Source organism: Oryctolagus cuniculus, chromosome 6 (assembly GCF_051225735.1).
Source record: "Oryctolagus cuniculus isolate XC-2025 breed Fujian yellow rabbit chromosome 6, ASM5122573v1, whole genome shotgun sequence".
In the NCBI taxonomy this organism is placed as follows: domain Eukaryota; kingdom Metazoa; phylum Chordata; class Mammalia; order Lagomorpha; family Leporidae; genus Oryctolagus; species Oryctolagus cuniculus.
In genome coordinates, this window is record NC_142872.1 from 97347447 (window position 1) to 97375003 (window position 27557).

At 42.0% G+C, this 27557-nt stretch overlaps 1 long non-coding RNA gene across 7 annotated transcripts in view; it reads left to right on the plus strand.

The window, feature by feature from the left end:
- LOC138849921 (uncharacterized) overlaps window positions 1-27557 on the plus strand; it is a 103107-nt gene that overhangs the window by 28876 nt on the left and 46674 nt on the right. Inside the window, exon 4 of one of the 7 annotated variants that reach the window (XR_016235728.1) lies at window positions 11128-12751. The exons of 5 other annotated variants lie outside the window; for them this stretch is intronic. This is a non-coding gene — a long non-coding RNA (uncharacterized LOC138849921). Of the gene's footprint in view, window positions 1-11127; window positions 12753-27557 lie in introns of those variants that run through there. One more of the 7 variants, XR_016235731.1, reaches the window with a different exon arrangement.

Consider the following 27557-nt stretch of genomic DNA (forward strand, 5'->3'; position numbering starts at 1 on the left):
TTTAGTTTCCTAAGAAGTCTTGTATGTTCCTCTATTTCAGAGGTTCTCACATGACAATTGTTCTTTACTGGTCTTCCTTGCCATCCATTGGTAGCATTGGAAGGCACTGTGCCCACCTCTGACACTGTGTGAGCCCCCACTTCCAGCACTAGGTTGGTGCTTGGTGTCACTTGCAATCCCCTTAAAGTGTACATTATACTATTACTAGAGTGACTTCATTCCTTCTCAAATGACCTGTGACAACCATGGTGTTACCCCTTATATTTCTAGGATTCAATCTGACATTAGAGGAGTACTAGATTATGGAACAAATTGTTGATTTAATGAAGTGGTTAAGAACTAAAAAAAAAAAAATGTTACTTTTTTTACCTACTATGTACCCTGTAAAAATGACAGGTAGAAAGCCTACTACTTCCCTAAAGTGAGAAATGAGTTCCAACCTTTCATCTTGTTTAGCTTATTTCACTTTGAAGTCAACAGTATTGAAGAATTTACTACTTTTTATTACAGAGATTTGAAAAAATGAGTTGAGAGTAACCTGTCTTTAATCAAGTTTGGATGACATTTCGAGAGACTTTGCAGCTGGCGAGCAGAACAGATCTTGGCAAACATGAGCGCACACATTTCAAGATGGCAGAAATCCATTTTATATTCTTTGAGCAAATTCAAATTTGGTCAGGCTTCTGTCCATTTCTGAAAATTCTGGAAATTCCAGAATCATTTTGCTCCAACCTCATTGGAAAAACCATGTAATTACCTTCATAATGAATTGATAACCAGTCAAATATTTTTTCATGTATTTCACATAAAAAGATAAATTCTACTCAGTGGAGGATGAATGGAGGAAATGCCTAAAACTACCCCAAATCCCAACAACAATGATTTTTATGAAACTGCTTTAAGTTTAAAAGAAAACATATCAGTCTGTTATTCATAAAACAGATTACCTAGATGTGTATAGATATTATTTGTGTTTATATTAGGTACAGAATTTGGTCAGGTTCCTGGAAAATTATTTGATTACTATTAAATCTGCCTGAGAGTAAAGCTTTATTTTTAATTTAAAAAATTGGAAAATAGGTTTTTTAAAGGCTTAATAATCTGGAGACATGAGGCTTTCTCTTTAAAAATACATTTTTTAAGAGAGTAAAAAAATCCTGTATGTTCTTGAGTTGTCTTTATTTGTAAGTGGATAAATGTTTTTCTTTAAAAAACTATTTATTTGAAAGGCAGAGTGACAGAAAGAGGGAGAGGCAGAGACCGAGATTTTCCATACACTGGTTCACTCCCCAGTGACTGCAGCAGCCAAGGTCAGGAGCCTGGAATTCCAACTGGGTATCCCACGTACATAGGTGTCAAGGGCACAAGCACTTGGACCATCTTCCAATGCTTTCCCAGGCACACTAGCAGGGAATTTGATCAGAAGCAAAGCAGCCAGGACTCAACCCCACTCCAATATGGGATGCTGGCATCATAAGCCATGACATAACCTGTTGTGCTACAGTGTCAGCCCCATGAATGTGTTTTTCTTAAAGAACATCCAAAGTTTAATCCAGTTGTTGAAGTTTGTTTCTTAGACTGAGTCTAAGTGATATGATGACAATCAATGAGCGGAATCTTAAGCTAGTTACATGTTTTGATGTAGTCAATATGACACAATTAATTTGGATAAATATTCTTTAAGAAGTGCTTGAGATTACATGGGGTTTTGTTTTCCCTGAATTACAGGTAAATAAATAGGCTATGTATACCTTTTATATCATTCTAGATGTTTTAGCTATTTGTTGCTAAAGGTTGAATATCTCTTGTCTGAAATGTTTGATACCAGAAGTGTTTTAGGTTGTAGATATTTTTGGATTTTGGAGTAATGGCATATTCATATGAAATACCTTGGGTACGGGATTGAAATCCATACACATTTATATTAGGGAATATGATATTTTTAATCTGAATAATAAATAATATTTTTAATTTAATCTGAAAGTTTTATAACATGAATAGGACTTAGATAAATAGTAACATTATAAAAATAACAATTTGTTTTATACTTCCAAGCAAAGTATGAAACAACATACTGAATGACTCAAAAACTTGAAAGTAACTTCCTTACAAAAATTTTAAAATTTATTTATTTGAGACACAGAGACAGAACTCCCATGTGCTTGTTCACTGAAATGCTGGCAGCCAGGGAGCTGAAGCCAGTAGCTGAGAACTCATCCCAGTTCTCCCACGTGCTCCACAAAAACCCAGCTACTTGAACCAGCACTGCCTCCAAAGGTCTGCATTAGCAGGAAACCAGAGTCAGGAGCTGGAGTTGGGAGTTGAAACTTCCTGCTCTTAGGTGGAATGTACACATCCTAACTGACAACTCCTTCAGGAGGCCCCTGATTTTCATCAGTAGTAAAAAATCTGACACTTCTGACTCCATAAGAAAATCCAAACATAAATATAGCACTTTTGTTGCACAAAATTATATAGGTGACAGAGGCAAAGTTGGCCTTGATTTGAAAGAAGTAGTAGCTATGAATTTTTAAAAAGGGTTTGAAATTGATAGAGAGCAAAGGGATTTAGCGGGGAAATTATCAGTAAAGTGGTGATCGTGGCAAAAGCGAGCAATATCTATGAAAGGAAAATTCGGTCAATTCTCAGAAGGTAAAAATTTAATCCGGAGCAGCAGGAGCAGCAAAATAAAAAAAAAAAATGTTGTGTCAAACAGTTGTCAGTTGTCCCTGGCATATGGCAACAGAATAATATTTAGTTACTTGCCATGAAAGCAAACAAATATATCCATTCTTGAAGAGAATATCAATTCAATGACAATATTTAGTACAATCACTTGAGTTTAATAATAGCTTCTTTCCTCTCCAATCATACCTGCATGTCTGTCTGTCTCTCTCTCTTTCTACAGATTTATTTATTTATTTGAAAGGCAGAACCTCAGAGAGAGAGAAACAAAGGAGGCAGAGGGAGAGATCTTTCATCCACTGGTTCACTCCCCAAATTATCACAACAGCCAGGGCTGGGCCATGCAGAAAGCAGGAGCCAGGAACTTCATCTGGGTGTGCCACATGAATGGCAGGGACCTATGTATTTGGACTGTCTTCCACTGCCATCATAAGCAGATCCAGGAAACTGGATCTGAAATGAAGCAGCTGAGACTGAAACCAGCACTCCAATAAGGCATGCCGTCATCGCTAGTAGTGGCTTAACCTGCTGTGCTGCACCCGTTTTTTGTTTTGTTTTGTTTTTTTTTTTTCTTTCACAAAACTCTCACCAGAGGGATAAATACAGATTCAAATAGTTGAAAACTGCTATTGTGCTGGGAATTATTACAACTCCATCTAACCAGTATCAGTGGCTATAACACAATGTACACAATCATTTAATAAAATCTATTGTTGCCTCATCAAGAATGCAGTAGTGTAATAATTTGCAAAAATAATGATATGCAGTTGTGTACCACTGATATATGTCAATTACATAAATATAATTTAATGAGCATAATATGTGAAAACATCTCTGGACTGTATTATTTATGGCATATACCTTCTAAAATGTTTCTTAGAAACTATATATCAGTAATTCATTTACATTCAAGACAAAGGAATGTTTGTTTAGATGATGCCTGTTTGTGTTTGTCATCCAGCACTAAGCTATCTTTTTTCCAACTTGACTTGACTCTAGCAGAGTGATCTTACCTCCATGTCAAAACTTGCCTGCCCTCATCCAGAGATGTCCTGTGGTGTGTCTGAGGGAGGAGCACAGTGGGGAAGCTGAGATGGGTTTTCCTGTGGCCAGCTAATCCCCCGTGATTTGTGAATCTAAAAGAGAACAATTGGAATAATTGACTCTTTCCAATTCCTGGGGCTGGTGATATTTCTCATTTCCTGAAGCCATTTAATACTTGGCACCCAGAAAATCGTCCATTAGATTATGACAGAAAAGTAATTCCATAGCCTTTTTTCCCAGCCACTTTAGCCCTGGATTTTGTCATTGGCACTGTAGAACATAAAGTCATAGTGTAAGCCACAAGACAAAATGGCAGCCTCTATGACGATGACACTGCTCGTCACTTCTCCAAATGGACATCTCTAAAATGAGGAGGATTCTGTGACAGGCAACTCAAAAATGAGAACCATAGTATAAGTTTATTCTGTCTCCATTTTATATTGGTCCAAAATGCTGTGAAAATGAATGGATTTAAATAAAGATGTCTTAGAATGTTTAGCCTGTTATGAGCAAAAGGGAGGAAAAGACCCCTATAAATTGAGTTTCTTCTAACCCAGCAAACTGACTTTTCATATTTCTGAAGGCTAAAAGTCAAAGATGGAGTTTCAGGCAGCTTTGGTGTCTGGTGAGCATTGTCGGAACCACTCCCTGGTTCCTCCATGGCTGACTCCTTGCTGTCACCTCACATGGTGGCTGGAAGGGGAGAGGGCTCTCTAGAGGGTCTTTTATAATAGCACCAATGCCATTCACAAAGGTTCTCCCTCATGATTTAATCAACTCCCAAATGCCCTGCCTCCTAGTACTATCAGGCTGAGGATTAGGTTGCAACACCTACATTGGGCATGGGAGACAAATATTTAGACTCTAGCATGCCTACAGACACAAGCTCTTCTTGGAGAGCCGGTGTCTCTTGTCTCTCCCCAGATTCAGTTCTCATTTTGACCTCTGCAGGAAAAGGAATGCTTATCCTTTCCAAAGTTCTTAGTTGACTTCATTTCTGTGTCAGTGTCAAATGTCTCTACTTGAAGTCCACCATTCTAATGTGTGTATTTCACTGTTGTACTATGGTTAAAAAAAATTATACAATTTTGAAGCTATTTCATCCAAATGCATCTCCTAAAGGCCTGCTCACATCAGTGGAGGAAAGGACCTCATGGCCTTTTTTTTTTTTTTTCCCAAGGGAAAGGAAAGCTAGTAAGTCTGAAACGCTCACTTCCTTTTCCAATTCCTGGCAAAGAGGAAAGCTGGTTGACTTGATTTAATAATTGGCGATTGGTAAATACATTACAAATGAGTGAAAACCACAGAGGTATTTAAAGTAGCCTTAAAAGTAATAGGTTCGTGGTGCTCTATAATGTTCTCTGGCTACGTATATTACTAGAGAATATACTATATATATATATAGAGAGAGAGAGAGAGAGAGAGTATGAGATTAGAAAAGATTGCCTAAAATTGTAAATTCAAGATTTTCAAAACACAGAATGGAAATACAAGTTGAGATTTACTTGGATTTTGCAATCCTCATTCTCAGACTATTGCTGAAGTTTTTGCCATCCTGGCCATAGCATGTTATTCGAGTACAAATGGCTGGGTCAGCTAAGAATGCTGCTTGCACAGTAGAACCAGGGGAGAAGCCCAAGATGGCTGTGCCAGTTCATGGATGTTAAAACAAGTTTGCATATAAAACAAGAAACCATAACTAATTAACACCAGGCAGGTGGTCTTGATGGAAACTTAAAATCCAAACTGGGTCAGCAGGGAATACAGACTTGGCAGACAAAACTGTAACTGAAATGATTCCCCAAGACCCGCCAAGTGAGCCTTGAGCCAACTGCCCTTATGAAAAAGCTTCCTGTGCCAGTCATTTCTGGGAAAATCAAGCCAAGGACAAATGACTGTAGTTTTTAAAAATGAGTATGATTACATTAAAATTTCAGGGCATGAAGATTTGTTAGGGCAAAAGTAGGATCAGTATGGATGCTGCTCCAAATGCATTTATTAATAATTGGGAGGACCACGGCGTGGACTTGGCTGAGCTTTCAACAAAAGAGAAGGTGTGAAGATTTGCTGGAACAAGTTGGAGTGGAGAGGAAGAAATATTTAGATCCCCACTGAGTGCCAGTGCAAAATCGGATACCAATAAGGATTGAACTATCTGAGTAACAGCCAGAATAGCTGAACTGTTGGGAGTGAAAAAGAAGTTTTACTGCCAAGGGATTGTCAAGAGAAAGGAGGCTAAGAGGGTGAGATGAAATAGAGAAATAGAGGGAAGGTGGTTGTCTGAGGTGTGACTTCTATCACGGGGCCATGATGAGCTGGCTTTGCTTGCTCTTCCTCTCTAAAGGGGCACATAAAATAGTGGGATGTCCGCTCTCAATGGGCCCTTGGAGATGATCTGGTTCACAGCCCTCATTTTATAGCTGAAGAAGCTGCAGCCTGGAGGGGAAATGTCTCACCCAAGGCCACACAGTGAATTCTTTCACAGAACCTTTCGGAAACCCGAGTCTCAAGTCTTTCCATTTGTTGCCTTTGCTGCTTCAAGACCAGCACATTCTATTATTGCTGTGGAGACATTCACTCCGTGTATTTGTATTTAAATTCAAAGACAGACAAAGACTCTGAAGCAAACTGGAGTTTGTCTAACAATCAAAACAACGGATGGATAGTTCTACATGAATGGCTATGAATTTGAAGTCCTGAAGTTTGAAGGAGTCAGCACTGTTCTGACCTGAGCATGAGCGTGGTGGAAAATGGCTCTCTTTCAGGAAGGTTTTACTTTTTCCAACTGTGAGAAAAAAAGAAAAAAACAAAAAATGAAACAAAAAAAACAGCGTACTTATCATAGGAGCTGGAAATACAAGACTGTTTAAAGTAAACATCATTCACAATCCGACTACTGAGAAATAACCATTGCTATTCTCCGGACACTTCCTTCTGATTGTTCTAAGCATCTTGTACGTTTTATAAAATTTAAGGTCATAATATTTATATATACATATTTTTAAAAATCAACTTTATTGAATTAGAACTTTTGTATTGAATTAGAACTTTTGTATAGTAAAATGAATCATTTTCAGGGACTACTTTGAGTTTTGCCAAATACAGAAAAAGCCCCCTTAGCTCCTCGTGTATCCAGGGCCAACTCCTTGCCTGACTTACTGCACACAGCTTGGTGTGATTTGGGACCCTTTGTCTCTCCTGGTCTCTCAGTCTCCTCCACCCCACGTGCTCTGTTTCTCTGGCTGTCTCTCTGTGTGGCTCCCATTGTTTCCAGTCCTTTAAAATCTCGGTGAAGTCTTCTTGCTGAAAAGTCATCGACATCTCTGTCCACTTACTTTTAATCCAGAGTTCTCTGCATGGGCTCTGGGAGATGGGTGGCAAGATGAAACAAATTGAACAGAAGAAAACAACTATTCCCTGTCTTTCCTCACAATTAATGATGCTGTTTCGATGTTGTGCTGATAGTTTTGTTTCCTTAGGGGAATTCTTTCTATGGCATGCACCAAGGAAATAATTTGAATCTTCCAATATTTAGTATTTGTGTCTAAGAACCTGGTGTGTTTCACCCTGACTTTCTTTCTTTATTTATTTATTGAGAATCATTTCTTATTCCCTTGTCACTTCTATGTCACAGACTTACTGTTGGTGTCCAACGAATAACCCTCAATTTGATATTACTATAAGTTCCTACCTGGTAATGAAACTAATAGTAATGAAGATAGTTAAAATATAGTACATGTAGCTATCATATCACTTAATTCCTTTAACAGCCTTCTAAGATGACCCTATTTTCAGAATTGAGAACACTGTTGCTGACTACAAGTATTTCTTCCTCCTTTTGTTGTCAGTATGTTTGTGTGTTTTTAAAATATTTTTGTTTTCCCCTTTCACTTGTTCCCCAATCACTTAATATAAAATGTATTAATAATGATAAATTTTATGTCACAGTTTTTAAATAACAGGATACCAAAGAAGAAGCATGACTGTCACTCAGGAACTTTGCTTTCCTTTCTAGGGAAGGGCTGAATGGATTTTCAATCGTATACATCATGGTAGGCAGAAGTATGACTTGATTATTCTTTGTACTTGGAGCTACATTTTACTTAAGGAGATATGAGTGGGTACTAAGTTGACAAGGGGTGGATTTTGTTTTTTGTTGTTGATATTGTAATTTCTATGACAGAAAGAGAGAGAGGGAGAAAAATACGAGAAATCCCCCCATCCTCTGGTTCATTCCCCAAATGCCCACAGTGGCAGGGAGTGATTTAAGGCTGAAGCCAGGATCTGGAAACTCAATCTAGGTCTCTCATGCGGGCAGCAGGAACCCAACTATTTGAGCTATCACCACTACATTCCAGGGTCTGCATTTGTTGGAAGCTGGAGTTAGGAGCCAGAGGTGGCTATTGAACCCTAGCACTCTAATGAGGCCTGCAGGTGACCTAAACAGTATCTTAACTGCTAGGGTCAAGTGCTGGTCCCCTGAGATGGTGATTTAAATTCCAGGTTATTCAATCAAACAACAATTCAGCGTTGCTGTGAGAGTGTCTTGTAGATGTGAGTGAAGTCTGTACTCAGGTGTCCTGAAGAAGGGAGAGTAACCTGGGTAGTTGGAGTGGGCCTGATTTGGTGAGTTGAAGAACTGAGTGTTATTCAGGTATGCAGCCTGTGGACAGCAGCTTTAGCCTAGTCATGGTTCCTAGGCTGCCCTACCTGAAGGCCTACCCTATGCATGTTAGACTTGCCAAACCAGTCTCATAAACATGTAAGCCAACTCCTTGCAATGAGGCTCTTAATGCATCTCTCCCAGTGTTTCGTTTCTTTGGTTGAACCCTCACTGACATAGGGGAGAAGCATCCAAGCCAGGCAGCCCACAAACGGCAGAGGTGGGCCTCTCCCTTTCCTGAGTGGGAAGACAGCAGTGTTCTCCCTACCCAGCTGTCCTGCATCCTGTTCCCTCCTTAACAGTGACCCTTTGAGCCATCACATATAGGAGCAGTTTATCATTTATTGTGTTTTCGTTAAACAGCTTCGGATTTAGCTTCTACTCCTGACTTCAACTAGTCATTGATTCATTGATTCATTGATAGATTTTTCGCATCAAAGCAGGGAAAGGAGGTTTTCAGAAAGTGTACTTAGCTTGAAATGGAAGTCACTAGAGTGCATGAAATGTAATTTACTTTCATTCATTTCATTCTAACTAGCCCCAGTTATTTTCTTCTCCTTGTGGTGAGACTTTTCTTGGATATGATTCTTTGAGAATATTCTTCAAATTCATTAGATTTATGGAGACAGTTTTTTTAAAGGGGAAATTTTAGGGATCTCCTAATAGTAGCAATTTCTGAGTTTGAATATTTGAACCTTGCTACAGAAAAAAAGCTTCATGAAGGAGCCAAATGTTACGTGCTTTATGCACAGGTACACATGTGGGTGGGATTGACATGTCATGCTGTCCATGTGGCTGCCATAAGACATGATGCAATGAATGGTTTGCTGATAAATGAAACAGTTCTTGGTGGACATTGGAACAAAAACTACGATTTTCCCTTGATTTGCAAGGTGGTCACATTTCAGGAAAACATGTATATTGAGATAGAGCAAAAAACTTCCTGTTCGTTTGTGACATTGAATTAGGTCCAGGCTCAGAAAGTTATACTTCTGTAGACCCTAGAGAGCAGACAACGTTGCTCACCCTGTGGGTGCCTGAAAGTGTTTAGCATGTGGGACGAGGAGGTATTTGTATAAATGTGTATAATTCTTTCCTCTCCATGAAATTGGGCAGGACGTTTGAGACTTGTGCAGCGTGAGGGGTGAGGGACGATTTTCCACGTGCAAGACTGTACGAGACAGCACGGGATGATGAGTATCTGTTACTCTTGCTGACTACAGCCAGCGGTGCCCCTAATTATTGTGAGAACCCAAAAGCTACCACCACAAATTTCCAAATTACCCCTTTGGGTGGCATTGTTTAGAACCACAGAATTAAGTAATGGTGTGGGCATGGTGTCTGTCCATTAGACTCCAGGGAACACCCACCCACAGAAATGATGGCTCAGTCAGTGGAGATGGTCGCTGAAACAGGTCTGCCCCATCTGCCCTGTGCAGGTAGCCCCAAGGGAAAGGAAACCTGCTCAAGGCTTCAGGAAAGGGATATGGATGTAGGACACAGCACCGCCAGCTCACAAAAACCATTGTGTACACTAGAGAAAGGAGCCTGCTCTGGGCAGACTTGTTGGAAAAAGGAGCCCAACTGGTAGTAGACAGAGCACAAGGCTGGGCACATGACTCAAGAAATGGGGCAATGGCTGGATTTCAGCCTCCTCTTCCATCCTGGTGGTTCAAGTGCCTCTTTGCTGGACACCACTTGTATACACCTTTGCTGGATTTCCACCTGAGACAGAAATCAGTGCTAAGAGCAAAAAAGAAATTCCAGTCAGATGGGAGAGGAGAATGGTTCAGGATGGCATAGACAGCTGTACAGTGTTCATGGAAAATCGATCATTATCTGGATAAGGTAACGTACGTGTGGGGAAGGGACTAAGAAGTGAATAAGTTAATAAAGTCTAGGCAAAAAGAGGGCATACTTGGTCAAATCTACCCAAGAGTTTAGGGACTTTCCTCCCTTACACTTTGTGTGGTAAACGTGGATACTATTGGTGGTTTATCCCGGAACTTTTCCTTATGGTTTGTCGGCATTTAGGGGTGATGAAATCTTGGAGTCCTTGTCAGAATTCTTCTAGATAAATACACATGTAATTGACACATACAGGCAAATCTATTTACTAGTGTTCTAGGTATTTTTGTGGCAACAGATACCCTTGTTGACTAAGAAATATGCCTCCCAGTGAGAATGAAACCAGAGAAGGTCTTGAAGGACATTTCCTTTAAGGCTGTGAAAGAGCACATGAGGGGTCTGCAGGAAGTTCATGAAAAATCTGTATTGTGAAAAAACTATTCATGGATTTCAAAAATGCGCCAAACTAAGCTTGTCTTTTAATCCCATCTTTCCACAAACTTTCCAACACTTCCTGGTGCCAAGAGGATGTACTTTTTGTCCCTAACTTCTCTTGCCCGCAGGATCCACTTGACAGCCTCATTGAAGGAGGGTAGAGAAACATCAGTGACCTCTTAACTTTTCCTCTCTGGGTTGTTCAGACTCCATGTGGATCAGCCTCTTTGCTGGAACTTTCCATGCCACCATCAAACTCTTCCAGTTTTCCATGAAGAATTCTCCTTTCACTGATGGGCATCAGGGAAGCAACCAGTTTGATGAGGAGGCTTTCTCCCAAACATGGGTAGGGTGTGTGCTTAGTAAGCATAGTCTAAGTCGTGCTGTGTCACCAAGAACATTTATACATCTTCGGGCTTAGCAGAGTGAGAGCTTATTTCTCTTTCCAACAGGGTCCCCTGCTGATCCAGACGAGTTCTCCAGGATACTGATGATTTAGAATTCTGAGCTGCTTCTGTCTTTGGGCATCTTCCAGCACCTCCGTCCACCTCAGTGTGTTCTTTGATCACCCACACTTGGAAAGAGAGAGTATCTTTAGGGAGTGATTTCATGCTTTGGCCCCAAAATGAAGTGCGTTACTTCTGTTTAAATTGCTTGGTTAGTTTTGAAGGAGTTGTGGTTCTGTGCCCAGAAGAAGTAAATCGGGTAAGAATGAATACTACTAATAAAGTTACACATATCATCTATATCAGTTACGCCATAGCAGCTGTATTCATTTGCTGAGGCTGCTGGAACAAAATACCACAGAGTCAATGAGATAAACAATAGAAATTTATTTGCTTACAGTTCTGGGGGTTGGAAGTTCAAGATCAAGTGGTTGGAGAGACTGGTGAGGCAGCTTATGTGGGCAGCACCTCTCACCAGTGTTGTTGAGATCCCTGTCAATGTGAGTTTAGCTTTTCCCTAGCCTCCGCCTCATCTACTTTGCCTAATCTGTGGCCATAGCTGATGCTTGGGTTGTCCTTCACTCAGAAGACATCACCATCCTGCTTGGGACAGAGGTGAGACAACCAGAACCAAGTGGATGGGCTCGGGACAGCCACAGAGACTGGGAGCCAGCCTGCAGTCCCTGCCTTTGACTCTGAACTTGGCCCCTCTCTTCCCTTCTTGCTGTCAGCCTCCAGAAAGACAGTGCAAGCAGAAGTCACCTGGAAAACACAGTGTAGGCCACCCCAAAGGCAGGGAGGCAGCAGGCACAAAAGGCATTGTGTGGCCCTTCTCTCCTTTGACTAGATGGTTTCCCAGAAATGGAAATAAAACACAACCCCAAGGGCCAGGTCCAAAGCTAGGAAGGAGTCCACAATGACCCCCCAGTCTCTACCTTAGCAGGTGCCACTTGTTAAGCTTAAAGTACCTGAAGAACCTGAGCTGGTGATCACTGAAGAGAAACCAGAGCCAGGCTCCTAGACCACTGAGGGTAGAATCAGCATTATACATTACAGAAGCATGAGCAGCACAAAGTGCCAGCTGGGCCATTAGCAGTCCTGGCCTAAGAAGTCAAAGAAGTTAAAAGGGAAGAAACAGAGCAGTTAAATAAAAGTAATTGCCCCGGTATGCATGTCCACAAGGCTAGTGGTCCTATCCTGAAACACATCCCTGGTAACAGTAAGGACAAAGCTGATGGACAGAGAGGCCTGAGACGTTCCTGAGATGCCCATGGCGATGGTTAAACTTTATAGTCAACTTACCTAGACTATGGTACCTGTTATTTCAGTGAGCACTAGTCTACACGTTGCTGTGAAGAGAGTTTTTAAATGTGACTAACATTTACAATCAGTTGCTATAAGTAAACATGGGGCCTTAAAAGCAAAAACTAATTTTCTAGAGAAGGAGGAATTCTGTCTCAAGACTGTCACATAGAAATCCTGCCTATTTTCCAGCCCACCCTATAGATTGTGGATTCAAGTCTGCAATGTCTTGTGGTCTTACATGGAATTCTTGCCTGTGCTTGTGGTTTTCTGGCCTACCCTACAAATTTTGAACTTGCCAGTCCCCACGCCAACCATGTAATACAATTATACACAAATGCACATAAATCATTCCAATATCTCTAGGTTCCACATTCATAGATTCAACCAACTGTGGATCAAAAATATTAAAATTTTACCAGTTCTGAATATATACAGATTTTCTTATTCTCTAAACAATAAAGTATATATTTTTTTTTATTTATTTTTTGACAGGCAGAGTTAGAGAGAAAGGTCTTCCTTTTCCGTTGGTTCACCCTCCAATGGCCGCCACGGCTGGCGCGCTGTGGTGGGGTACCGTGCTGATCCGAAGGCAGGAGCCAGATGCTTCTCCTGGTCTCCCATGGGGTGCAGGGCCCAAGCACTTGGGCCATCCTCCACTGCACTCCCGGGCCACAGAGGAGAGCTGGACTGGAAGAGGAGCAACCGGGACAGAATCTGGCGCCCCAACCAGGACTAGAATCCGGAGTGCCGGCGCCGTAGGTGGAGGATTAGCCTAGTGAACTTCGGTACCCACCTAAACAATACAGTATAACAACAACTTACACAGTATTACATTGTATTATAAATAATTGAAAGATTATTTAAAGTCTACAGAAGGCTATGCATCAGTTATAGTCCATTTTACACAAGGGACTTGAGCATTATTGGGTTTTGTTGTGCATGTGGCGAGGGGTTGGAGGGAAACCTTGGAACCAGTTCTCCACAGATGTGAGCGATGGACATGTAAGAAGAATCTGCTGTTTCATTGGAGAACCCTGGTGGACACAGCCAGGAGACCACTTGAATTTCCATGCTCACTATGAATGGGAAAACAACAGAAAAAAATGTCCTCCTTTATAATTCTGTCTTCAGGGATTGCTAAATATTTCTTCTTTCCCAAGAATTCCTGCTGCTGAGAATGACAGTCCTTGGTTTCACAGGTTCTTTTGCAGCACCTCTCAATTTCTATTTTCATTTTTGCTCCCACAAAAATGTTTTTAGGTATTTTTTCCCCTGGTGGCTTCCTCCACTGTAGAATTTTACTATTGTAGGCAGATGATACACCTGCTTATGTATTGTGTGTATCTGTGCTTTATCCACAAAAGACTGATTGTCTTGCTGCCCTAGGGTTAGGTTTTTTTTATTATTTTATTTTTTTATTTTTTTTTATTTTTGACAGGCAGAGTGGACAGTGAGAGAGAGACAGAGAGAAAGGTCTTCCTTTTGCCATTGGTTCACCCTCCAATGGCCACGCAGCCAGCACACTGTGGCTGGCGCATTGCGCTGATCCAAAGCCAGGAGCCAGGTGCTTTTCCTGGTCTCCCATGCGGGTGCAGGGCCCAAGTACTTGGGCCATCCTCCACTGCACTCCCTGGCCATAGCAGAGAGCTGGCCTGGAAGAGGGGCAACCGGGACAGAATCCGGCACCCCGACCGGGACTAGAACCTGGTGTGCCGGTGCCGCAAGGCGGAGGATTAGCCTAGTGAGCCACACGCCGGCCAGGTTTTTTTTTTTTTAAAGATTGTATTTATATATTTGAGAGGTAGAGTCATTATACAGAGAGAATGAGAAGAGAAAGGTCTTCCATCTGCTGGTTCACTCCCAAAATGGCTGCAGCGGCTATAACTGAACCGATCTGAAGCCAGGAGCTTCTTCTGTGGCCCCCACACAGGTGCAGGGGCCCAACCATTTGGGCCATCTTCTACTGCCTTCCCAGACCATAGTGGAGAGCTGGATCATAAGAGGAGCAGCATGGACTAGAACCAGCGCCCATTTGGGATGCTGGCACAGCAGGCAGAGGTTTAGCCTACTATGCCACAGTGTTAGCCCCCTAGAATCAGTTTTTGCCCCCTGAATTGCCCTTGTTGGGAATGCATATCCTAGGGTCAATTAGATGGGATAAAACAGAGTTGACCTAAAATAGTGAGTGAAATCGTCTACTGCCTTTTTCTGCATGCTTGAGATGCCAGCCAAGTGTTCACACCATGAACTTACACTGACACATAGATCATTTTGTAGGTAGTACGCCTACCTTTATAAAGTGAACAGCAGGGATTTGCCATGGTCCAGGATGCTGCGAACTCAAGAAAGATTTGCACAATTCCTCCTTCTGTGATTAATTATCCACGTGCTTCAGAATGTGGTAGCCTCTGGCCCTTCAAGAATTGGGCAGTTTATGTAAGATCAGTACTAACAGGTGATTTCAGTCATTCTGGGTTCAATGTACATGGGCCTATTGCTTTCCCTCAGTTTGCTCAGAGGAGCTCTTAAAATGCTTAACTTGTTCAGTGAGCAATTTTAATTTCAAAATTGTCACTTTGCCCAAGCTCTGGATAACTGGCACTCAAAGAAATGGTAAATTTTAAAAACACTTTCCGCTGGGTTCTAGTCCCGGCTGCTCTTCTTCCAGTTCAGCTCTCTGCTGTGGCCCGGGACGGCAGTGGAGAATGGCGCTAGTGCTTGGGCCCCTGCACCTGCATGAGAGACCAGGAGGAAGCACCTGGCTCCTGGCTTCGGATCGGCGCAGCTCCGGCCATTGTGGCCATTTTGGGGGAGAACCAATGGAAGGAAGACCTTTCTCTCTCTCTCTCTCTCTCTCTCTCTCTCACTCACTGTTTACTGTCTATAACTCTACCTGTCAAATAAAAAATTTTTTTCATCATATTGTCTGTATTTCATTTCCTGAAGGAATTAGTCCAGGAGCAGGGCTGCTTCTCATTTTTTCTCTTGCCTCAGCTTATCCCTATTTCCTCACCCACCACCACCAGAGCTCCCTGCACTGGATCATTACTTGTGCTCTTCAGCTCTATCACAGGTTGCTTTGTCCATAGACACCTCAGAGTGCTTGAAATGGCCTTTGCAGACACATAAGCGTAAACTTTTCCTAACAGATGCCGTTCTATAATGCTAACATCCTCCATTCCACTCCATTCACAGTGGTTAAAAACACAGGTTCTACAGGCATGCGAGTGTGCTGCAGGAAGAGCCCAGGTTGCATATGGAGCAGTGATAAGTACAGCGTGCTCTGCTGAGATCTGGCCAAACTGCTGCCTTTACAGTGAAGGGAACAGTGCAGTGTCCAGACCGTCCCTTTTGACCATGGGATACGGAGTCTAGCTGCTGAGCACATGGATTCGGGCCCAAATCTCTGTTCTACCACTTCCTCTGAGAGCTTAGAATTTACCTAACTTTCACTGCCTCAATTTCCTAATGGGAAAATGGTAAGAGACTAGTAGTTACTTCACATGACTACTGTGATGATTCAGTGGCTAACATATGTAAAGTAGTTAAATTATTGTCTGGTGTCTATGTAAACATGGAGTCTATATTGGTGGCTATTCCTACAACACAATACCTCTTCTGCTAGGCTGTTCTTAAGTTCTGGGAACTATCTCTGATAGCAGGGAATGGGAGGTATATTGTTAGCATTTTTCTCTGCTATAACTGTGGCTTTACTTTTATGGACCCTGGAAACTGCTCATCTGAGCTAAATAGATAACAACCTAGGAGCACATGTATCTGTCTCATTAAACTGTTATTGCAATTCTGCTGTTGCATTACATGGAGCTTTGGTATCAGTTGTAGCCTAATGGCTTTTGAAATCACATTGGAGGTTCCATCATATTCATTATCCATTCACCCAGCAGCACTTGCAGCATTAAGCACAGCACAGATAAGACTGAGTAAAGCAGCTCCTCTTTTCAAGGAACTTGTGATCAGAAGAAGCAATGGTGCATGGACACAAATCATGTTAAGAATAACAAGAAAAGTTATTTGGAAATTTGCTCCTTGGCAGGCTGTGACACACACTCTTTAGTTTGTAACATGATTGAATTCTTGACAATACTAGGATGCAGGGAGACAGTGGTCCTAGAGTTTAAGGACGAACTGAAAAAGTGCAGAATTGCACTCTGACTTCCATCTGACTTCCAAGCCTGGCCCTGCCCATTCTGTGACACATGCCATAAGTGCCCCCAGGCTCCTTAGCAGGTTAGAGGAGGGAGAAGTCGCTTCTAGTCAGTGTGTTGGTAGAGCAAGTGAGCTTTTGAGGAAGGGTTGGTGGCATAGGTATTGTTTTAGCATTTCATACCTTGGAATGGTGGGTGGAATTTCAGTTGGAAGAAGCATTTGGGGAGGTAAGACCATGATAAAAGGCCCAGACAGAGGATGAGGCTAGATATTTCTAGAAACTTCATGTAACTGTTTTCACCAAAACAAAGGATATGGAGCAGAGAGATCTAACTGGAGGCATCCACTGAATCCAAATTCTGAAAGGCCTTGAATGTCAGAGCAGGACTTAATACTGTTTTTTTTTTTTTTCCAATGGAGAAGTCTGGGAGATTGCAGATCCCTAAATTTCAAACTAGATAGACTAGTGAGTGAATTATCAATGACCACTTTCCTAATCCAAAAATCTGAAATGCTTTAAAATACAAAATATTTTGAGCACTGACATGACATTCCATTTCAAATATTAGAACATTTAGGATTCTGAGATTTTGGATTAGGGATGTTCAACTGGTAAAATCTATGCAATGCCCCATAATCTGAAACAGTTCTGATCTAAGCATTTCAATAAGGGCTACTCAACCTGTACAACATTTCAAGGTTGCATATTTTTTATGAAAAGAGTATATTCCATGCTTCTGCACGTGGAAATCCAATTTTCCCAATACCATTTATTGAATAGACTGTCCTTACTCCAGGAATTGGTTTTGTATCCTTGATCAAATATAAGTTGGCTGTAGATGTTTGGATTGATTTCTGGTGTTTCTATTCTATTCCATTGGTCTATCCATCTGTTTCTGTACCAGTACCATGCTGTTTTGATAACAACTGCCCTGTAGTATGTCCTGAAATTTGGTATTGAGATGCTTCCGGCTTTGTTTTTGTTGTACAAGATTGCTTTAGTTATTCAAGGTCTCCTGTGTCTCCATATGAATTTCAGTATCATTTTTTCCAGATATGAGAAGAATGTCTTTGGTATTTTGATTGGTATCGCTTTTGGGAGAATGGACATTTTGATGATATTGATTCTTCCAATCCATGAGCATGGAAGATTTTTCCATTTTTTTGGTATCCTCTTCTATTTCTTTAAGATTTTGTAATTTTCATCATAGAGCTCTTTAATGTCCTTGGTTAACTTTATTCCAAGGTATTTGATTGTTTTTGTAGCTATTGTGAATGGAATTGATCTCAGAAGTTCTTCCTCAGCCGTGGCATTGCCTGTGTATACAAAGGCTGTTGATTTTGTGCATGGATTTTATATCCTGCTACTTTGCCAAACTCTTCTATGGGTTCCAATAGTCTGTTAGTAGAGTTCTTTGGTTCCCCTAAATAAAGAATTATATCATCTGCAAAGAGGGATAGTTTGAGTTCTCCTTCCCAATTTGTATCCCTTTAATTTCTTTGTCTTGCCTAGTAGCTCTGGCTAAAACTTCCACAACTATAATGAATAGCAGTGGTGAGAGTGGGCATCCCTGTCTGGTACCAGATCTCAGTGGAAATGCTTCCAACTTTTCCCCATTCAATAGGATGCTGGCCATCGGTTTTTCCTAAATTGCTTTGATTGTATTGAGGAATGTTCCTTCTATACTCAGTTTGCTTAGAGTTTTCATCATGAAAGGGTGTTGTATTTTACCAAATGCTTTCTCTGCGTCTACTGAGATAATCATATGGTTTATCTTCTGCAGTCTGTTAATGTGGTGTATCACATTGATTGTTTTGCGAATATTGAACCATCCCTGCATACCAGGGATAAATCCCACTTGGTCTGGGTGGATGATCTTTCTGATGTGTTGCAGAAGCATGAAGCAAGACTCCTACCCATCACCTTATATAAAAATCCACTCAACATGGATTAAAGATTTAAATCTATGACCCGACACCATCAAATTATTAGAGAACATTGGAGAAACCCTGCAAGATATAGGTACCAGCAAAGACTTCTTGGAAAAGACCCCAGAAGCACAGGCAGTCAAAGCCAAAATTAACATTTGGGATTGCATCAAATTGAGAAGTTTCTGTACTGCAAAAGAAACAGTCAGGAAAGTAAAGAGGCAACCGACAGAATGGGAAAAAATATTTGCAAACTATGCAACAGATAAAGGGCTGATAACCAGAATCTACAAAGAAATCAAGAAACTCCACAACATCAAAACAAACAACCCACTTAAGAGATGGGCCAAGGACCTCAATAGACATTTTTCAAAAGAGGAAATCCAAATGGCCAACAGACACATGAAAAAATGTTCAAGATCACTAGCAATCAGGGAAATGCAAATCAAAACCACAATGAGGTTTCACCTCACCCCGGTAAGAATGGCTCACATTCAGAAATCTACCAACAACAGATGCTGGTGCGGATGTGGGGGAAAAGGGACACTAACCCAGTGTTGGTGGAAATGCAAACTGGTTAAGCCACTGTGGAAGTCAGTCTGGAGATTCCTCAGAAACCTGAATATAACCCTACCATACAACCCAGCCATCCCACTTCTTGGAATTTACCCAAAGGAAATTAAATTGGCAAACAAAAAAGCAGTCTGCACATTAATGTTTATTGCAGCTCAATTCACAATAGCTAAGACCTGGAACCAACCCAAAGGCCCATCAACAGTAGAATGGATAAAGAAATTATGGACAGAGATCCTACATGAAGGAGTAAGTGCACAGTGACTCCTGTTGTTGACTTTACCAATTGACACTCCTGTCTATGGCATCAGTAATCTCCCTATGCTCCAGTCATGAGTTTCCAAGGCTATGGAAGCCCTCTGAGTTCTCCGACTCTTATCTTGTTTAGACAAGGTCATAGTCAAAGTGGAGGTTCTCTCCTCCCTTCAGAGAAAGGTACCTTAATGTGCTGTGCATTGAGATTTAATGCTATAATGAGTACTCAAACAGTATATTTCACTTTGTGTTTCTATGGGGGTGCAAACTGTTGAAATCTTTACTTAATGCATACTAAACTGATCTTCTGTAAAAAAAAAAAAAAAAAAAAAAAGAAATTATCAATTCCCAACTTGACTCTCACTGGGATTAAACATGACAATAGGTCTGATCTGATTTCATCATCATTAAAAAAAAATCATCTATTATTTTTCACTTTATGTTTCTGTGTGGGAGCAAACTGTTGAAATCCTTAATGTATACTAAGCTGATCTTCTGTATATTAAGATAATCAAAAATGAATCTTGATGTGAATGGAAGGGGAGAGGGAGTGGGAAAGGGGAGGGTTGTGGGTGGGAGGGACGGTATTGGGGGGAAGCCATTGTAATCCATAAATCGTACTTTGGAAATTTATATTCATTAAATAAAAGTTTAAAAAAAAAGAAATTATGGAACATGTACTCTATAGAATACTATACAGCAGTCAAAAACAATGAAATCCAGTCATTTGCAACAAAATGGAGGAATCTGGAAAACATCATGCTGAGTGAATTAAGCCAGTCCCAAAGGGACAAATATCATATGTTCTCCCTGATCGGCGACAACTGAGCACCAAAGGGGAAAACTGTTGAAGTGAAATGGACACTATGAGAAACAATGACTTGATCAGCCCTTGTCCTGACTGTTGATGTACAATGTAATACTTTATCCCTTTTAGTATTTTTTTTTGTTCTAGTACTATTGGTTGAACTCTGTAATTAACACACAATTATTCTTAGGTGTTTAAATTTTAATTGAAAAGTGATCCCTATTAAATATAAGAGTGGGAATAAGAGAGGGAGGAGATGTACAATTTGGGATATGCTCAATCGGACTTGCCCCAAATGGTGGAGTTAGAAACGTGCCAGGGGATTCCAATACAATCCCATCAAGGTGGCATGTACCAATGCCATCTCACTAGTCCAAGTGATCAATTTCAGTTCACAATTGATCACACTGGTAGGTCTAAGAGTCAAAGGGATCACACAAACAAGACTAGTGTCTGCTAATAGTAACTGATAGAATCAAAAAGGGAGAGAATGATCCAACATGGGAAGCGGGATACACAGCAGACCCATAGAATGGCAGATGTCCTAAACAGCACTCTGGCCTTAGAATCAGCCCTTAAGGCATTTGGATCTGGCTGAAGAGCCCATGAGAGTATTTTAGGCATGGAAAGCCAAGACACTCTGGCAAAAAAAAAAAAAGAAGACCTAAATGAAAGGTCTCTGCAAGTGAGATCCCTGTGGAAAGAATGGGGCCATCAAAGAAGGAGGTACCTTTCTCTGAAGGGAGGAGAGAACTTCCACTTTGGCTATGACCCTGTCTGAATAAGATTGAAGTCGGTGAACTCAAAAGGCTTCCATAGCCTTGGCAACTCATGACTAGAGCCTAGGGAGATTTCTGACGCCATAAACAAGATTGTCATTGTTAAGTCAACAACAGGAGTCACTGTGTACTTACTCCTCATGTGGGATCTGTCCTTAATGTGTTGTCCAATGTGAAGTAATGCTATAACTAGTACTGAAACAGTATTTTACACTTTGTGTTTCTGTGTGGGTGCAAACTGATGAAATCTTTACTTAATGTACACTGAATCGATCTTCTGTATATAAAGATAATTGAAAATGAATCTTGATGTGAATGGAAGGGGGGAGGGAGCGGGAGATGGGAGGGGTGTTAGTGGGAGGGAAGTTACGGGGGGGGAGCCATTGTAATCCATAAACTGTACTTTGGAAATTTATATTTACTAAATAAAAGTTAAAAAAGTATATTCCACATAATCACATGGTTTATTTAATAAAATATACCTTTATTTTTGGGGCAGAAGCCCTGCCTGTCTCTTTGAGCGTTGGAGAGGCATATCACAACTTCAATTGTTCTGCTCATGATTCAGTCATGACAAAGTCACCCAGAGCTCTTCTGACAGAAATGGGATTGGAGTTGGTGGCACAAGCCCCAAAGAGCTGTGTGCCCTCCTGACTTTAGGGGACAACCTTGCTAGGAGGAGGCTGAGATATCAACAGCTGGAACTTTTGCTCCTAAGTCAACTAGGAAGGAGCAAAACATGTTAAAGTTTCATATTGTTTTTAAAATAAGCCTGGGAATGCAGAGATGCAGCTGCATGGACAAACAAGAGAGAAATAAACTACCAGTAAGTCAGAGTCCTGACTTACCTGCTGCAGCCCTGTTCTAACAGCTCTTGGGTTCCTCCAGCTGAAACCCCTTACATGTCATCCCAGATGTTGAAATCTGCGAGGGGAGTTAAAAGATGCCCTGAGTCTATAAGGGTGTGTTCAGCTACCCAAGTCCCTAATCATGTCACCTCCTGACCATTAATTTCATCAGGTGGTTACTGTTGTATTGTCAATACTAACAACTATAAGCAACACCTGATCCATAGCAGATGGAGAGTAAAATTGAGGTGAAAGGTCTCTATACCTAGGCTCTTATTTCTCGTGACAAAATCTTGTTCTCATACTTTGATCCAGCATTGAGTTCCCTGCATCTTTACTTTGTGCTGCATTGAACAAAAACTATTGATTCCTTGTGTTCACCTCTTTCTCTTGGATTCCAACCATTTTCCAGTGATGTCCCTAGAGCTTGAATTTCTGCCTCTGAGATACCACTGCCTTGGCTGATGTATGTTGCTCCAGACAGTTTTCTACTTCCTCCCTTGACTGTCCCTACCCGCTCCCCATGACTTTGGGTACACATCCACCTGCCATGTCTGGACTTCCTTTGACCCCCTGTTGTACCTGCTCTCCTTGGCTGCCCTGTGGAGTAGGACTGTTTAATTCTAGCATTGGCCTTTCTCATCCAGCCCATCTCTCTACTGCCCATGACCTGAGTTGGCAGTTACTTAAGGAGTTGGGCAAGCAATATAATTCCTTTGAGATTTATCTGTGACTTATATAGAGAAAATTTTCTGAATGCTTACTTTCCTGACCATTTTTTAAGAGATTTATTTACTTACTTGAAAGGAAGAATTACAAAGAGAAAGACAGAGGGAGAGATCTTCGATCCATAGCCAGGGCTGTGCCAGGCCAAAGCCAGGAGCCTGGAGCTTCTTCCAGGTCTCCCACATGGTACAGGGACCCAAGCACTTGGCCATCTTCCACTGTTTTCCCAGGTGCATTAGTAGAGAGCTGGATCAGCTGTGGAACAGCTGGGACTGGAACCGTCACCCACAAGGGATGCCAGCACTACAGGCAGCAACTTAACTAGCTTCGTCACAATGCCAGCCCACTGCATCACCTTTTCAGAAAGGTTTCAAGTAGTGGGTCCATCTTGGTGATCCTCAGTGTCTCTTCAATAGGTGGAAAAAGTGCTGGACTAGAATTTGTGTTGAGAAAGAGAGAATCAAAGGGAGACTGTATTCCTTTCCTCATTTCTCACCCTACCTATCTCAATAGTAGCAGGGTACTATCTGAAGATAGTTTTTAATCACTTAGTTGAGAGATTAATAAAAGCCCTTCAAAGAAGCAGTGCAAAAACCATTGGCTTGACTTTGTATGCCTGCTACCATCTCTAAGGCTGGCAGGGGATCAAGCACGCAACACTTCTTACAGAGCCCCAGGATGACAGAGGAAGCAGATTAATGTGCCCCTTTGGGTTGGGAAGTAGGATCTGGAGAGTTAGCCAGCATGGCAGGGGATAAGGCTGATTTCATGCTTTGACCTGGCAATTGCACCCCTAATTGGGCACACAGTTGCACTTTCATGGCATTTAAACACTTTAAAGAACCAGTACTCAAGACAGAAGATTACTGTGTGTTTTCCTGAGGGTGTAGTCAGAGACTAAAGAATGCCGGGGCTTCTTAAGCATAATTAGGCATTTAATTGCACATCTAGACTTCACTGATGGTTTTGCACATGTGTGTGATTATGATTCACTTGAAAGCACTCCATTGATGATAGTCGGTATCCCATTTCTCTATAAAACAAATTAGGGAAATATGCAAAACATCTACTTCTCAGGTCTATAGCTTTAGTTTCTTTTTAGTTCTAACTTGCCTTCAAGTTTCTAGAGAGTTAAGGCAACCACTACCATAGGGAGTTCCACATCTGACTCTTATAAAGTGCCTAAAACAGAATGTACATAACTGTGGGTCGTTTGCAATTAGAGCATAAGTATAGTCCCAGTGTGGTGTCTCTCATCTACCAAAGCCCTCCTTCTTCCTCTCTGTCTACATTCTCAGATTGAGAAATCGGGGTATTGAAGTCAAACCTTTTATCTGAGTCACTGGGTGGCAGATACAGGCCAGGAATGTCAGTTGTCCTCATGTTCTTGTCCTGCATCAGGTTCAGAGACCAGGTCACGTGTCCCATTCCATTCTTCTCTTCTATGGTTATGACAAGAAAACTATGAGTAGTCTCTGAGTCTTGGGTGACACAGAAAAATGGACTTGGATATTTTGTCTTATTTCTTTTTTATACACATCTCTGTACCAAAAAAAAAAATTTTAAGTGAATATTTTGGAAAAGAACTCGCCCATTTCATTTATCCTTTCTTCTTTTCTATTGTGAGCAATTTGTAGAGATTAGTTTCTTTGGAATTCCTGCCCCTAACCCACAGATCTTTGCTATGTGTTTAAATGGACAAATTCCGTTTCCAAAAGCCACCTGAGTTGTGTTTGCATGGTATTTACATAGCTATACCTATACCACTTGCTGCTGCCTCTCCTAGTTTTCTGTGATTTGGCCATCCTGAGAGCATCTTGTGAGGAGTGCTCTTGAGCTTGGTTTGGGCTAATCTGACTTTGTCTTATTACCATAGTCAGGAATCTGTCAGTCAGAGTAGACATCCCCCTACTATAAAGCCTCTAGGCAATCAATTTGGAATTCTATAGAAATCTCAACATTTTTTTTTTTTTGACAGGCAGAGTGGATAGTGAGAGAGACAGAGAGAAAGGTCTTCCTTTTTGCCATTGGTTCACCCTCCAATGGCCGCCATGGCTGGCGTGCTGCGGCCGGCGCACCGCGCTGATCCAATGGCAGGAGCCAGGTGCTTCTCCTGGTCTCCCATGGGGTGCAGGGCCCAAGCACTTGGGCCATCCTCCACTGCACTCCCTGGCCACAGCAGAGAGCTGGCCTGGAAGAGGGGCAACCTGGACAGAATCCAGCTCTCCGACCGGGACTAGAACCCCGTGTGCTGGCGCCGCTAGATGGAGGATTAGCCTAGTGAGCCGCAGCGCCGGCCAGAAATCTCAACATTTTTAAAAGAATGCCTGTACCACCACCAAGGAACTAGGGCTGTGTGGTCATTAGTGTGTATTGATCAGAGGTAGATTACTTTGCTGCACACACACACACACACACACAAATGCTGAACAATTACATTAAATGTTGACTTCTAATCCCTTCTCACAAGGAAACAAGTGGAAATTCAGCCAGATAGAGCTGGATTTGTGAAAAAGTTCTTATAGGGAGTATGGATGAGAATCACCAGTGCAGGTTGGGGAGATTTTTCAAAATGCACAGAATCAAGGGCCAGCACCGTGGCACACTAGGTTAATCTTCCGCCTGCAGCACCGGCATCCCATCTGGGCACTGGTTCTCGTCCCAGTTGCCCCTCTTCCAGTCCAGCTCTCTGCTGTGGCCCAAGAGGGCAGTGGAGGATGGCCCAAGTGCTTGGTCCCCTGTACCCACATGGGAGACCAGGAGGAAGCACCTGGCTCCCGACTTTAGATCGGCGCAGCGCCGGCTGTAGCGGCCATTTGGGGAGTGAACCAACGGAAGGAAGACCTTTCTCTCTGTCTCTCACTGTATCTCTACCTGTCAAATAAATAAAATCTTTAAAAAAAAAAAAAAAGCAAAGAATCAGATCCCTGAATCATAAATTCCAGGATGGGGCCCAAGTGTTTGTATTTCCAGAATGTCCCTTAGTGACTTTGTTGCTTATGCTGTGGGGAACCATAGGGCTCGGACAGCATTCTCCACTCTGGGCCGCCTTCAAGTGTTTCCTCCTGCCGTGGGTTTTAAGCTTCTAGTCATGATGTTCAAAGCTTTGAACTCAGTTTGGGACTCCACCACTAGATGCTATGTGGGCAGTAAACTTAGGCAACTCTCTCTTAGTGTCTCTCAGCCACAGTGCCCTTACCTCTAAAAGGGGAGGTGACAAAAAGGACTGCTGAGACGCAGAGAGGATATAGTCAAGGTTCTTGACGCCAGCTCTGAATAGGGCACACCGAATGGCTTGCTTCGTCATTTCTCTGATCAATTTATGTCCCACATACTTCCTGCTTGCTGACATTTGGGATAGAAGCAGTCAAAATCTGATGTCAGGGATCTTAACACATTTTCCCAAGAGATGTTACACTTTATTGTCACATTACATTAGTATTAAGAACAATCAAGAAGCACAATTGGGACAACCATTTGGCACAGCACTAAGGACTCCGCTTGGGACACCCGCATTCCATATCAGAGAGCCTGGGCTTGAGTGCAGCTCCATGTCCATCTTAATTTCCTGCTAATATGTACCTGGGGAGGCAGCAAGTGATGGCTCAAATACTTGGGCCCCTCCAACTCATTTTGAAGACCCAGAAGGAGTTCCTGGCTCCTGGCTTCAACTCTTTTGACATTTGGGGAGTGAATTAGTAGATGGAATTTCTTGGTCAGGAGGCTGGTTCTGTGGTACAACAGGTTAAGCCATAGCCTGCAGTGATGGCATCCCATATGGGTATCAGTTTGAGTCCCAGCTGCCCCACTTCTGATCCAGCTCCTTGATAATGCACCTGGGAAAGCAGCAGAGGAAGGGCCAAGTCTTTGGGTCCCTGTTCTCACAAGGAAGAACCAGAAGAAGCTCCTGGCATGGTCCAGCCCTGGTCATAGCAGTCATTTGGGGAGTGAACCAGTGAATGGAAGATCTCTAACTCTCTCTCTCTCACTCTCTCTCTCTCTCACTCTCTCTCTCTCTCTCTGTGTGTGTGTGTGTGTCTGTCTGTCTGTCTCTGTCTCTCTCTTTCTGTCTCTCTATGACAAAGGCAATGGACTGTTTATTGTGCTGATCACACTTGCAAACATGCCTGAAAAAATACAGAGCTGGTGGGCAATGATTTTAATTAAATTTCAATTATTATCATCCTGGGGAAAATGAAGAATCACGTGAGAAATGCTGATTTAAAAAGAGGCAGAACAGTCTCGTTGGCTTATGTTCCAATTCTAACTACACTCGATGTACAAATTTGGCCGTTGATCAAAGTCTCAATTCTCCCCTGGGTACACCTATACCCTCGTGTGTTCTGAGCACTAGGGAAGGCAGGACAGATGAAGTCCTTGTGAAAACACAAATCAGAGGTCCCTCCCTCCCCTTCCCCTCTCCCTCCTCCTCCCCCTCCCATTTCCCCTCCCCTTCCTTCTCTCCTCCTCTCCCTCTCCCCCCTTCTGTCTTTCACAGGTGCCTTCTAACTCTTTCAAATAAGTAAATCTTTTTTTAAAAAAAGTCTCAGTTTTCTCCCCCTACTTCTGTTTTTCAACAAATTAAAAATTTTAAAAAGGGCAAAACCCCCTGCTATGTCTGCTCTCCCTGCTCCAACTCTTCTCTGTCTGACTCTAATTCCAGGATTGCTTTGTCAGCCTAGGTGGGAGGAATAACTTACTAATGGATCTAAGCAGAAAGGATTCTCCAACTGGAAAGAAACACAGACATCTCAAAACTTCCTGTGTAAATTCCTCTTACCTTCCTCCTGGAGGAGGGAACACCTTTAAGGATGGAGCACTTCCTGTTGGTGAAGGCTCTGTGCTATCTGGGTGTGTTCAGTCTTTGAGGTCAGAGTGTTTATTTCCCAACTGCAGTGCCCATTCTACAAGAGCAGCCTTATCCTGTATGCAGCCCTGGAACAAGGAGTGTGTGTGCCAGGCAGCTCCCTGGCACAGGCCAGGCTTGTTTACCATGCTGGTTCAAATTGCCTCTCATATGTACCATTATTTATACATATGACAAAT